The sequence below is a fragment of the Amblyomma americanum genome, chromosome 11, assembly GCF_052857255.1.
Source record: "Amblyomma americanum isolate KBUSLIRL-KWMA chromosome 11, ASM5285725v1, whole genome shotgun sequence".
Classification (NCBI taxonomy): domain Eukaryota; kingdom Metazoa; phylum Arthropoda; class Arachnida; order Ixodida; family Ixodidae; genus Amblyomma; species Amblyomma americanum.
The window spans coordinates 110,867,660-110,880,231 of record NC_135507.1 but is presented as its reverse complement, the minus strand read 5'-3'; positions in this window follow the sequence as shown (position 1 = coordinate 110,880,231).

Below are 12,572 nucleotides of genomic sequence, written 5' to 3'. Positions count from 1 at the left end.
TGTTTTGGACCGAAACGAGCTAAATCACAATACATCGGCTTTACAAGTGTCTCTCTAATACGCGTCAAAACTTTTTCTCTTATAACTGCGCGAAAAGCATGTATTCTTGCTTAATACAACGAAACAAGCTGTTTTAGACCGAAACGAGCTTAATGAAAACACATCGGTTTTACAAGTGTTCCTCTGATACGCGTCTAAACTTTTTCTCCTATAACTGCGCGAAAAGCATGTATTCGTGCTTAATACGACGAAACAAGCTGTTTTAGACCGAAACGAGCTAAATCTGAACACATCGGTTTTACAAGTGTCCCTGTGACACGCGTCAAAACTTTTTCTCTTATAACTGCGCGAAAAGCATGTATTCTTGCTTAATACAGCGAAACTAGCTGTTTAGACCGAAACGAGCTAAATCACAACACACCGGTTTTACAAGTGTTCCTCTGATACGCGTCAAAACTTTTTCTCTTATAACTGCGCGAAAAGCATGTATTCGTGCTTAGTCCAACGAAACAAGCTGTTTTAGACCGAAACGAGGTAAATCTGAAAACATCGGTTTTACAAGTGTCTCTCTAATACGCGTCAAAACTTTTTCTCTTATAACTGCGCGAAAAGCATGTATTCTTGCTTAATACAGCGAAACTAGCTGTTTAGACCGAAACGAGCTAAATCACAACACACCGGTTTTACAAGTGTTCCTCTGATACGCGTCAAAACTTTTTCTCTTATAACTGCGCGAAAAGCATGTATTCGTGCTTAGTCCAACGAAACAAGCTGTTTTAGACCGAAACGAGGTAAATCTGAAAACATCGGTTTTACAAGTGTCCCTGTGACATGCCTTTAAAACTTTTTCTCTTATAACTGCGCGAAAAGCATGTATTCGTGCTTAATACAACGAAACAAGCTGTTTTAGACCGAAACGAGGTAAATCTGAACACATCTGTTTTACAAGTGTCCCTGTGACATGCCTTTAAAACTTTTTCTCTTATAACTGCGCAAAAAGCATGTATTCGTGCTTAATACAACGAAACAAGCTGTTTTAGACCGAAACGAGCTAAATCTGAACACATCGGTTTTACAAGTGTCCCTGTGACAGGCGTCAAAACTTTCTCTTATAACTGCGCGAAAAGCATGTATTCTTGCTTAATACAGCGAAACAAGCTGTTTTAGACCGAAGCAAGCTAAATCACAACACATCGGTTTTACAAGTTTTCCTCTGATACGCGTCAAAACTTTTTCTCTTATAACTGCGCGAAAAGCATGTATTCGTGCTTAATACAGCGAAACAAGCTGTTTTAGACCGAAACGAGTTAAATCACAACACATCGGTTTTACAAGTGTTCCTCTGATACGCGTCAAAACTTTTTCTCTTATAACTGCGCGAAAAGCATGTATTCCTGCTTAATACAACGAAACAAGCTGTTTTAGACCGAAACGAGATAAATCACAACACATCGGTTTTACAAGTGTCTCTCTAATACGCGTCAAACCTTTTTCTTCTATAACTGCGCGTAAAGCATGTATTCGTGCTTAAATCAACGAAACAAGCTGTTTTAGACCGAAACTAGCTAAGTCTGAACACATCGGTTTTACAAGTGTCCCTGTGACACGCGTCAAAATTTTTTCTCTTATAACTGCGCGAAAAGCATGTATTTTTGCTTAATACAGCGAAACAAGCTGTTTTAGACCGAAACGAGCTAAATCACAACACATCGGTTTTACAAGTGTTCCTCTGATACGCGTCAAAACTTTTTCTCTTATAACTGCGCGAAAAGCATGTATTCGTGCTTAATACGACGAAACAAGCTGTTTTAGACCGAAACGAGCTAAATCACAACACACCGGTTTTACAAGTGTTCCTCTAATACGCGTCAAAACTTTTTCTCTTATAACTGCGCGAAAAGCATGTATTCGTGCTTAATACAACAAAACAAGCTGTTTTAGACCAAAACGAGCTAGATCGGTTTTACAAGTGTCCATGTGATACGCGTCAAAATTTTTTTCTCTTATAACTGCGCGAAAAGCATGTATTCGTGCTTAGTCCAACGAAACAAGCTGTTTTAGACCGAAACGAGCCAAATCACAACACATCGGTATTACAAGTGTTCCACGTGATACTCGTCAAAACTTTTTCTCTTATTACTGCGCGAAAAGCACGTATTCTTGCTTAATAATACGAAACAAGGTGTTTTTGACCGAAAAGAGCTAAATCACCACACATCGGATTTACAAGTGTTCCTCTGATACGCGTCAAAACTTTTTCTCTTATAACTGCGCGAAAAGCATGTATTCTTGCTTAATACAACGAAACAAGCTGTTTTAGACCGAAACGAGCTTAATCAAAACACATCGGTTTTACAAGTGTTGATCTGATACGCGTCTAAACTTTTTCTCGTATAACTGCGCGAAAAGCATGTATTCGTGCTTAATACGACGAAACAAGCTGTTTTAGACCGAAACGAGCTAAATCTGAACATATCGGTTTTACAAGTGTTCCTCTGATACGCGTCAAAACTTTTTCTCTTATAACTGCGCGAAAAGCATGTATTCTTGCTTAAAACAACGAAACAAGCTGTTTTATACCAAAACGAGCTGTATCTGAACACATCGGTTTTACAAGTGTCATGTGATACGCGTCAAAACTTTTTCTCTTATAACTGCGCGAAAAGATTGTATTCGTGCTTAATACAACGAAACAAGCTGTTTTAGACCGAAACGAGCTAAATCACCACACATCGGTTTTACAAGTGTTCCTCTGATACGCGTCAAAACTTTTTCTCTTATAACTGCGCGAAAAGCATGTATTCGTGCTTAATACAACGAAACAAGCTGTTTTAGACCGAAACGAGCTAAATGACCACACATCGGTTTTACAAGTGTCTCTCTAATACGCGTCAAACCTTTTTCTTCTATAACTGCGCGTAAAGCATGTATTCGTGCTTAATACAACAAAACAAGCTGTTTTAGACCGAAACAAGCTAAATCTGAACACATCGGTTTCACAAGTGTCCCTGTGACACGCGTAAAAACTTTTTCTCTTATAACTGCGCGAAAAGCATGTATTCCTGCTTAATACAGCGAACCAAGCTGTTTTAGACCGAAACGAGCTAAATCACAACACATCGGTTTTACAAGTGTCTCTCTAATACGCGTCAAAACTTTTTCTTCTATAACTGCGCGAAAAGCATGTATTCGTGCTTAATACGACGAAACAAGCTGTTTTAGACCGAAACGAGCTAAATCTGAACACATCGGTTTTACCAGTGTCCCTGTGACACGCGTCTAAACTTTTTCTCTTATAACTGCGCGAAAAGCATGTATTCGTGCTTAATACGACGAAACAAGCTGTTTTAGACCGAAACGAGCTAAATCACCACACATCGGTTTTACAAGTGTTCCTCTGATACGCGTCAAAACTTTTTCTCTTATAACTGCGCGAAAAGCATGTATTCGTGCTTAATACACCGAAACAAGCTGTTTTGGACCGAAACGAGCTAAATCTGAACACATCGGTTTTACAAGTGTCCCTGTGACACGCGTCAAAACTTTTTCTCTTATAACTGCGCGAAAAGCATGTATTCTTGCTTAATACAGCGAAACTAGCTGTTTAGACCGAAACGAGCTAAATCACAACACACCGGTTTTACAAGTGTTCCTCTGATACGCGTCAAAACTTTTTCTCTTATAACTGCGCGAAAAGCATGTATTCGTGCTTAGTCCAACGAAACAAGCTGTTTTAGACCGAAACGAGGTAAATCTGAAAACATCGGTTTTACAAGTGTCTCTCTAATACGCGTCAAAACTTTTTCTCTTATAACTGCGCGAAAAGCATGTATTCTTGCTTAATACAGCGAAACTAGCTGTTTAGACCGAAACGAGCTAAATCACAACACACCGGTTTTACAAGTGTTCCTCTGATACGCGTCAAAACTTTTTCTCTTATAACTGCGCGAAAAGCATGTATTCGTGCTTAGTCCAACGAAACAAGCTGTTTTAGACCGAAACGAGGTAAATCTGAAAACATCGGTTTTACAAGTGTCCCTGTGACATGCCTTTAAAACTTTTTCTCTTATAACTGCGCGAAAAGCATGTATTCGTGCTTAATACAACGAAACAAGCTGTTTTAGACCGAAACGAGGTAAATCTGAACACATCTGTTTTACAAGTGTCCCTGTGACAAGCCTTTAAAACTTTTTCTCTTATAACTGCGCGAAAAGCATGTATTCCTGCTTAATACAGCGAAACAAGCTGTTTTAGACCGAAACGAGCTAAATAACAACACATCGGTTTTACAAGTGTCTCTCTAATACGCGTCAAAACTTTTTCTTATATAACTGCGCGTAAAGCATGTATTCGTGCTTAAATCAACGAAACAAGCTGTTTTAGACCGAAACGAGCTAAATCTGAACACATCGGTTTTACAAGTGTCCCTGTGACACGCGTCAAAATTTTTTTTTTATAACTGCGCGAAAAGCATGTATTCTTGCTTAATACAACGAAACAAGCTGTTTTAGACCGAAACGAGCTAAATCACAACACATCGGTTTTACAAATCGGTTTTACAAGTGTCTCTATAATACGCGTCAAAACTTTTTCTCTTATAACTGCGCGAAAAGCATGTATTCGTGCTTAATACGACGAAACAAGCTGTTTTAGACCGAAACGAGCTAAATCACCACACATCGGTTTTACAAGTGTTCCTCTGATACGCGTCAAAACTTTTTCTCTTATAACTGCGCGAAAAGCATGTATTCGTGCTTAATACACCGAAACAAGCTGTTTTGGACCGAAACGAGCTAAATCTGAACACATCGGTTTTACAAGTGTCCCTGTGACACGCGTCAAAACTTTTTCTCTTATAACTGCGCGAAAAGCATGTATTCTTGCTTAATACAGCGAAACTAGCTGTTTTAGACCGAAACGAGCTAAATCACCACACATCGGTTTTACAAGTGTTCCTCTGATACGCGTCAAAACTTTTTCTCTTATAACTGCGCGAAAAGCATGTATTCGTGCTTAATACAACGAAACAAGCTGTTTTAGACCGAAACGAGCTAAATGACCACACATCGGTTTTACAAGTGTTCCTCTGATACGCGTCAAAACTTTTTCTCTTATAACTGCGCGAAAAGCATGCATTCTTGCTTAATACAGCGAAACAAGCTGTTTTAGACCGAAACGAGCTAAATCACAACACATCGGTTTACAAGTGTTCCTCTGATACGCGTCAAAACTTTTTCCTCGTATAACTGCGCGAAAAGCATGTATTCATGCTTAATACAACGAAACAAGCTGTTTTAGACCGAAAGGAGCTTAATCAAAACACATCGGTTTTACAAGTGTTCCTCTGATAACGCCGTCAAAACTTTTTCTCTTATAACTGCGCGAAAAGCATGTATTCTTGCTTAATACAGCGAAACTAGCTGTTTAGACCGAAACGAGCTAAATCACAACACACCGGTTTTACAAGTGTTCCTCTGATACACGTCAAAACTTTTTCTCTTATAACTGCGCGAAAGCATGTATTCTTGCTTAGTCCAACGAAACAAGCTGTTTTAGACGGAAACGAGGTAAATCTGAAAACATCGGTTTTACAAGTGTCCCTGTGACATGCCTTTAAAACTTTTTCTCTTATTATTGCGCGAAAAGCATGTATTCGTGCTTAATACAACGAAACAGGCTGTTTTAGACCGAAACGAGGTAAATCTGAACACATCGGTTTTACAAGTGTCCCTGTGACATGCCTTTAAAACTTTTTCTCTTATAACTGCGCGAAAAGCATGTATTCGTGCTTAATACAACGAAACAAGCTGTTTTAGACTGAAACGAGGTAAATCTGAACACATCGGTTTTACAAGTGTCCCTGTGACACGCGTCAAAACTTTTTCTCTTATAACTGCGCGAAAAGCATGTATTCTTGCTTAATACAGCGAAACAAGCTGTTTTAGACCGAAACTAGCTAAGTCTGAACACATCGGTTTTACAAGTGTCCCTGTGACACGCGTCAAAATTTTTTCTCTTATAACTGCGCGAAAAGCATGTATTCTTGCTTAATACAGCGCGACAAGCTGTTTTAGACCGAAACGAGCTAAATCACAACACATCGGTTTTACAAGTGTTCCTCTGATACGCGTCAAAACTTTTTCTCTTATAACTGCGCGAAAAGCATGTATTCGTGCTTAATACACCGAAACAAGCTGTTTTGGACCGAAACGAGCTAAATCACAATACATCGGCTTTACAAGTGTCTCTCTAATACGCGTCAAAACTTTTTCTCTTATAACTGCGCGAAAAGCATGTATTCTTGCTTAATACAACGAAACAAGCTGTTTTAGACCGAAACGAGCTTAATCAAAACACATCGGTTTTACAAGTGTTCCTCTGATACGCGTCTAAACTTTTTCTCTTATAACTGCGCGAAAAGCATGTATTCGTGCTTAATACGACGAAACAAGCTGTTTTAGACCGAAACGAGCTAAATCTGAACACATCGGTTTTACAAGTGTCCCTGTGACACGCGTCAAAACGTTTTCTCTTATAACTGCGCGAAAAGCATGTATTCTTGCTTAATACAGCGAAACTAGCTGTTTTAGACCGAAACGAGCTAAATCACCACACATCGGTTTTACAAGTGTTCCTCTGATACGCGTCAAAACTTTTTCTCTTATAACTGCGCGAAAAGCATGCATTCTTGCTTAATACAGCGAAACAAGCTGTTTTAGACCGAAACGAGCTAAATCACCACACATCGGTTTTACAAGTGTTCCTCTGATACGCGTCAAAACTTTTTCTCTTATAACTGCGCGAAAAGCATGTATTCGTGCTTAATACACCGAAACAAGCTGTTTTGGACCGAAACGAGCTAAATCACAACACATCGGTTTTACAAGTGTCTCTCTAATACGCGTCAAAACTTTTTCTCTTATAACTGAGCGAAAAGCATGTATTCTTGCTTAATACAACGAAACAAGCTGTTTTAGACCGAAACGAGCTTAATCAAAACACATCGGTTTTACAAGTGTTGATCTGATACGCGTCTAAACTTTTTCTCTTATAACTGCGCGAAAAGCATGTATTCGTGCTTAATACGACGAAACAAGCTGTTTTAGACCGAAACGAGCTAAATCTGAACACATCGGTTTTACAAGTGTCCCTGTGACACGCGTCAAAACTTTTTCTCTTATAACTGCGCGAAAAGCATGTATTCTTGCTTAATACAGCGAAACTAGCTGTTTTAGACCGAAACGAGCTAAATCACCACACATCGGTTTTACAAGTGTTCCTCTGATACGCGTCAAAACTTTTTCTCTTATAACTGCGCGAAAAGCATGTATTCGTGCTTAATACAACGAAACAAGCTGTTTTAGACCGAAACGAGCTAAATGACCACACATCGGTTTTACAAGTGTTCCTCTGATACGCGTCAAAACTTTTTCTCTTATAACTGCGCGAAAAGCATGCATTCTTGCTTAATACAGCGAAACAAGCTGTTTTAGACCGAAACGAGCTAAATCACAACACATCGGTTTTACAAGTGTTCCTCTGATACGCGTCAAAACTTTTTCTCGTATAACTGCGCGAAAAGCATGTATTCTTGCTTAATACAACGAAACAAGCTGTTTTAGACCGAAAGGAGCTTAATCAAAACACATCGGTTTTACAAGTGTTCCTCTGATACGCGTCAAAACTTTTTCTCTTATAACTGCGCGAAAAGCATGTATTCTTGCTTAATACAGCGAAACTAGCTGTTTAGACCGAAACGAGCTAAATCACAACACACCGGTTTTACAAGTGTTCCTCTGATACACGTCAAAACTTTTTCTCTTATAACTGCGCGAAAAGCATGTATTCTTGCTTAGTCCAACGAAACAAGCTGTTTTAGACGGAAACGAGGTAAATCTGAAAACATCGGTTTTACAAGTGTCCCTGTGACATGCCTTTAAAACTTTTTCTCTTATTACTGCGCGAAAAGCATGTATTCGTGCTTAATACAACGAAACAGGCTGTTTTAGACCGAAACGAGGTAAATCTGAACACATCGGTTTTACAAGTGTCCCTGTGACATGCCTTTAAAACTTTTTCTCTTATAACTGCGCGAAAAGCATGTATTCGTGCTTAATACAACGAAACAAGCTGTTTTAGACTGAAACGAGGTAAATCTGAACACATCTGTTTTACAAGTGTCCCTGTGACACGCGTCAAAACTTTTTCTCTTATAACTGCGCGAAAAGCATGTATTCTTGCTTAATACAGCGAAACAAGCTGTTTTAGACCGAAACTAGCTAAGTCTGAACACATCGGTTTTACAAGTGTCCCTGTGACACGCGTCAAAATTTTTTCTCTTATAACTGCGCGAAAAGCATGTATTCTTGCTTAATACAGCGCGACAAGCTGTTTTAGACCGAAACGAGCTAAATCACAACACATCGGTTTTACAAGTGTTCCTCTGATACGCGTCAAAACTTTTTCTCTTATAACTGCGCGAAAAGCATGTATTCGTGCTTAATACACCGAAACAAGCTGTTTTGGACCGAAACGAGCTAAATCACAATACATCGGCTTTACAAGTGTCTCTCTAATACGCGTCAAAACTTTTTCTCTTATAACTGCGCGAAAAGCATGTATTCTTGCTTAATACAACGAAACAAGCTGTTTTAGACCGAAACGAGCTTAATCAAAACACATCGGTTTTACAAGTGTTCCTCTGATACGCGTCTAAACTTTTTCTCTTATAACTGCGCGAAAAGCATGTATTCGTGCTTAATACGACGAAACAAGCTGTTTTAGACCGAAACGAGCTAAATCTGAACACATCGGTTTTACAAGTGTCCCTGTGACACGCGTCAAAACTTTTTCTCTTATAACTGCGCGAAAAGCATGTATTCTTGCTTAATACAGCGAAACTAGCTGTTTTAGACCGAAACGAGCTAAATCACCACACATCGGTTTTACAAGTGTTCCTCTGATACGCGTCAAAACTTTTTCTCTTATAACTGCGCGAAAAGCATGCATTCTTGCTTAATACAGCGAAACAAGCTGTTTTAGACCGAAACGAGCTAAATCACAACACATCGGTTTTACAAGTGTTCCTCTGATACGCGTCAAAACTTTTTCTCGTATAAATGCGCGAAAAGCATGTATTCTTGCTTAATACAACGAAACAAGCTGTTTTAGACCGAAACGAGCTTAATCAAAACACATCGGTTTTACAAGTGTTCCTCTGATACGCGTCAAAACTTTTTCTCTTATAACTGCGCGAAAAGCATGTATTCTTGCTTAATACAGCGAAACTAGCTGTTTAGACCGAAACGAGCTAAATCACAACACACCGGTTTTACAAGTGTTCCTCTGATACACGTCAAAACTTTTTCTCTTATAACTGCGCGAAAAGCATGTATTCGTGCTTAATACAACGAAACAAGCTGTTTTAGACCGAAACGAGGTAAACCTGAACACATCGGTTTTACAAGTGTCCCTGTGACATGCCTTTAAAACTTTTTCTCTTATAACTGCGCGAAAAGCATGTATTCGTGCTTAATACAACGAAACAAGCTGTTTTTGACCGAAACGAGCTAAATCTGAACACATCGGTTTTACAAGTGTCCCTGTGACACGCGTCAAAACTTTTTCTCTTATAACGGCGCGAAAAGCATGTATTCTTGCTTAATACAGCGAAACAAGCTGTTTTAGACCGAAACGAGCTAAATCACAACACATCGGTTTTACAAGTTTTCCTCTGATACGCGTCAAAACTTTTTCTCTTAAAACTGCGCGAAAAGCATGTATTCGTGCTTAATACAACGAAACAAGCTGTTTTAGACCGAAACGAGCTAAATCACAACACATCGGTTTTACAAGTGTTCCTCTGATACGCGTCAAAACTTTTTCTCTTATAACTGCGCGAAAAGCATGTATTCCTGCTTAATACAACGAAACAAGCTGTTTTAGACCGAAACGAGCTAAATCACAACACATCGGTTTTACAAGTGTCTCTCTAATACGCGTCAAAACTTTTTCTTCTATAACTGCGCGTAAAGCATGTATTCGTGCTTAAATCAACGAAACAAGCTGTTTTAGACCGAAACTAGCTGTCTGAACACATCGGTTTTACAAGTGTCCCTGTGACACGCGTCAAAATTTTTTCTCCTATAACTGCGCGAAAAGCATGTATTCTTGCTTAATACAGCGAAACAAGCTGTTTTAGACCGAAACGAGCTAAATCACAACACATCGGTTTTACAAGTGTTCCTCTGATACGCGTCAAAACTTTTTCTCTTATAACTGCGCGAAAAGCATGTATTCGTGCTTAATACGACGAAACAAGCTGTTTTAGACCGAAACGAGCTAAATCACAACACACCGGTTTTACAAGTGTTCCTCTAATACGCGTCAAAACTTTTTCTCTTATAACTGCGCGAAAAGCATGTATTCGTGCTTAATACAACGAAACAAGCTGTTTTAGACCAAAACGAGCTAGATCGGTTTTACAAGTGTCCATGTGATACGCGTCAAAATTTTTTTCTCTTATAACTGCGCGAAAAGCATGTATTCGTGCTTAGTCCAACGAAACAAGCTGTTTTAGACCGAAACGAGCCAAATCACAACACATCGGTATTACAAGTGTTCCACGTGATACTCGTCAAAACTTTTTCTCTTATTACTGCGCGAAAAGCACGTATTCTTGCTTAATAATACGAAACAAGGTGTTTTTGACCGAAAAGAGCTAAATCACCACACATCGGATTTACAAGTGTTCCTCTGATATGCGTCAAAACTTTTTCTCTTATAACTGCGCGAAAAGCATGTATTCTTGCTTAATACAACGAAACAAGCTGTTTTAGACCGAAACGAGCTTAATCAAAACACATCGGTTTTACAAGTGTTGATCTGATACGCGTCTAAACTTTTTCTCTTATACCTGCGCGAAAAGCATGTATTCGTGCTTAATACGACGAAACAAGCTGTTTTAGACCGAAACGAGCTAAATCTGAACACATCGGTTTTACAAGTGTTCCTCTGATACGCGTCAAAACTTTTTCTCTTATAACTGCGCGAAAAGCATGTATTCTTGCTTAAAACAACGAAACAAGCTGTTTTATACCAAAACGAGCTGTATCTGAACACATCTGTTTTACAAGTGTCATGTGATACGCGTCAAAACTTTTTCTCTTATAACTGCGCGAAAAGATTGTATTCGTGCTTAATACAACGAAACAAGCTGTTTTAGACCGAAACGAGCTAAATCTGAACACATCGGTTTTACAAGTGTCCTTGTGACACGCGTCAAAACGTTTTCTCTTGTAACTGCGCGAAAAGCATGTATTCTTGCTTAATACAGCGAAACAAGCTGTTTTAGATCGAAACGAGCTAAACCACAACACATCGGTTTTACAAGTGTTCCTCTGATACGCGTAAAAACTTTTTCTTTTATAACTGCGCGAAAAGCATGTATTCGTGCTTATTACAACGAAACAAGCTGTTTTAGACCGAAACGAGCTAAATCACAACACATCGGTTTTACAAGTGTCTCTCTAATACGCGTCAAAACTTTTTCTTCTATACCTGCGCGTAAAGCATGTATTCGTGCTTAATACAACAAAACAAGCTGTTTTAGACCGAAACGAGCTTAATCAAAACACATCGGTTTTACAAGTGTTGATCTGATACGCGTCTAAACTTTTTCTCTTATAACTGCGCGAAAAGCATGTATTCGTGCTTAATACGACGAAACAAGCTGTTTTAGACCGAAACGAGCTAAATCTGAACACATCGGTTTTACAAGTGTCCCTGTGACACGCGTCAAAACTTTTTCTCTTATAATTGCGCGAAAAGCATGTATTCTTGCTTAATACAGCGAAACTAGCTGTTTTAGACCGAAACGAGCTAAATCACCACACATCGGTTTTACAAGTGTTCCTCTGATACGCGTCAAAACTTTTTCTCTTATAACTGCGCGAAAAGCATGCATTCTTGCTTAATACAGCGAAACAAGCTGTTTTAGACCGAAACGAGCTAAATCACCACACATCGGTTTTACAAGTGTTCCTCTGATACGCGTCAAAACTTTTTCTCTTATAACTGCGCGAAAAGCATGTATTCGTGCTTAATACACCGAAACAAGCTGTTTTGGACCGAAACGAGCTAAATCACAACACATCGGTTTTACAAGTGTCTCTCTAATACGCGTCAAAACTTTTTCTCTTATAACTGAGCGAAAAGCATGTATTCTTGCTTAATACAACGAAACAAGCTGTTTTAGACCGAAACGAGCTTAATCAAAACACATCGGTTTTACAAGTGTTGATCTGATACGCGTCTAAACTTTTTCTCTTATAACTGCGCGAAAAGCATGTATTCGTGCTTAATACGACGAAACAAGCTGTTTTAGACCGAAACGAGCTAAATCTGAACACATCGGTTTTACAAGTGTCCCTGTGACACGCGTCAAAACTTTTTCTCTTATAACTGCGCGAAAAGCATGTATTCTTGCTTAATACAGCGAAACTAGCTGTTTTAGACCGAAACGAGCTAAATCACCACACATCGGTTTTACAAGTGTTCCTCTGATACGCGTC